The following is a 2500-nucleotide window of genomic DNA, read 5'->3' as shown; positions in this document are numbered from 1 at the left end:
TGCACCTTAACCTAACTTACACTGCACCTTAACCTAACTTACACTGCACCTTAACTGTCACATGTAACGTCACAGGAATGTAGCTTTGCCTAACAGCAACCCTCTGAACATAGTTCACTGCTTGGATCCTCTGGTGTCATGTGTATTTCTTGATGCCATGGTGCGTACCCTCACATAAAGGTCTTTCGAGTGTTGCGTACTTTCTACACAGTCCCGCTAACCACTGGAAGGGTGTACCGCTACAGAACGAATATCGCCCTCCCCTCCTGCCCTTCCAAGCTGGTCGGTCAGGCGTTTGTTTGTGAAATGAGCCTTGCAGCTGTTCAGTTGCATTCGGTTGTCGATGCAGTCAGTGTACGTTGTGGTACGGCCTGTGTGGACTGTCCGCTGATGTACGCGTAACCCACACTGATCATCTGTCGTTACGTACTGAGTGACATAATGTGGCACATGCTTGACCGTACACCGGCTGCGCCCTACAATGGCGAATCATAAGGGCCATATGTTGTGCACGATGCTACTTGTCTCGTCTCCCCATTACAGCGAGATTGCACTGTTGTACGCCGTACAGACATGTGGTAGGTAGGTACGGACGAAAGTATTGCATGTTGGGCCCCCCCCCCCTCCTCCCTCTGCCGGGAATCAGCGTGAGCCGTCTGTTGATGTAGCGACGAGGGTTTTCCTATTTAATCGTATTGCCCCACACAACATGATAGCACGGTGGACCGCGTTCCACATCTGCGACATGCTACAGAGGCCGGTTGACAGTCGACCGCGCAAGGGACATTGCACACGTGCGCGGACCATCTTCCACGTGTTCTCTCGTGTACATGCCGCAGTGTGTATGTGGGCTGATGTAGCGTGTCGTGACACATAACATGCAGGCATGCCAGAATCGTAGATTTCGCAAATGTAGATTGACGTATACGATCCGCAAATGAACTGGAAATCAGTTGTTGAGCGGTTGTTCGCGCTGCAGGTGCATCGGTGATAGCGACGATCGGTACATCTATGAACCGGTTGTTTCGGCGGTACCCGCCATGCCCCCGAACCTGAGTTGGCCATGTGGGTATGAAGCGATACGAGGCTGTGGCTTGGTGGGACAGTCCCCGGCCGGTGAGGGGGGGCCGCCCGGCGTGCTGGCCGCGCGCTGCGTGAGCGCACGCACTACAGCCGGCTGGTGGGGGGCGCCCAGTGGCAGGAGCGCCGGCCGACGGGCCCGGCTGGCGTCCCAGCTATGCGCCGGCGCACCCTGCGCGCGGCGCCAGGCGGCCAAAGTGGGTTCTGCCGAGCCCGGTGCGAAGCGCGGTGGACATCTGCAGTGTGCTGGTCCGATTGCGGACTGTGTGCGTTGAGGATGCGCCGCCGCCCGGCACTCGGCGTCGCGACGCCGTCTGCTGCTCGGTCGCCCCCAGCGGTTCTCGCAGGTGGTTTGTATCGCAGCTCTGCGGACGTGTTGGCGCGTGCGCTGTGCTGGGAGAGTTCGCTTCTGCACCCAAGTGGGGCTTTGCCCTTCTGTGGCGCTGGCGTTGGAGCTGCCGGTCACCGTAGGTGGCGCGTGTTGTTTCCCGCCGGCAATGCCACGACAGCACGCTCCCGGGCCTCTGTCGGCAGCGGCAAGCTCAGTTGGGAGCACGGGTGTTCGCACTGAAAGCGTCTACTCGCCTATCTCCGGGCGATTGCGCCTCTCTCGAACCCGACCAAGTACTTAGGACGGCGCTGCGCGCCGCCGGGACCTGAGAGGGTTTCGAGGTGTATCGTGCAGGGGAGCTCAGCCTCCTCCTGTTTGCAGAATAATTGAGCGGACGCTTGCGTGTTCGCGCGGGCCCTCGGGACACACTCCCGGGCGGCCGGCTGCTCAGCTCTCGTTGACGCAGCTCCCTGGTTGATCCTGCCAGTAGTCATATGCTTGTCTCAAAGATTAAGCCATGCATGTCTCAGTACAAGCCGCATTAAGGTGAAACCGCGAATGGCTCATTAAATCAGTTATGGTTCCTTAGATCGTACCCACGTTACTTGGATAACTGTGGTAATTCTAGAGCTAATACATGCAAACAGAGTCCCGACCAGAGATGGAAGGGACGCTTTTATTAGATCAAAACCAATCGGATTGGCTCGTCTGGTCCGTTTGCCTTGGTGACTCTGAATAACTTTGGGCTGATCGCACGGTCCTCGTACCGGCGACGCATCTTTCAAATGTCTGCCTTATCAACTGTCGATGGTAGGTTCTGCGCCTACCATGGTTGTAACGGGTAACGGGGAATCAGGGTTCGATTCCGGAGAGGGAGCCTGAGAAACGGCTACCACATCCAAGGAAGGCAGCAGGCGCGCAAATTACCCACTCCCGGCACGGGGAGGTAGTGACGAAAAATAACGATACGGGACTCATCCGAGGCCCCGTAATCGGAATGAGTACACTTTAAATCCTTTAACGAGTATCTATTGGAGGGCAAGTCTGGTGCCAGCAGCCGCGGTAATTCCAGCTCCAATAGCGTATATT

General features: G+C 57.0%; 1 non-coding gene across 1 annotated transcript in view; it reads left to right on the top strand.

Moving 5' to 3' along the window:
- The first annotated feature begins 1878 nt into the window (after nucleotides 1-1878).
- LOC126357217 (small subunit ribosomal RNA) overlaps nucleotides 1879-2500 on the top strand; it is a 1893-nt gene continuing 1271 nt past the window's right edge. The window contains exon 1 of the ribosomal RNA XR_007566168.1: nucleotides 1879-2500. This exon is cut by the window's right edge and continues 1271 nt beyond it. This is a non-coding gene — a ribosomal RNA (small subunit ribosomal RNA).

The sequence above is a fragment of the Schistocerca gregaria genome, chromosome 3 (genome assembly GCF_023897955.1).
Source record: "Schistocerca gregaria isolate iqSchGreg1 chromosome 3, iqSchGreg1.2, whole genome shotgun sequence".
Classification (NCBI taxonomy): Eukaryota; Metazoa; Arthropoda; class Insecta; order Orthoptera; family Acrididae; genus Schistocerca; species Schistocerca gregaria.
The sequence above is the reverse complement of the archived record's forward strand: the minus strand, read 5'-3'. Positions and strand labels throughout refer to the sequence as shown.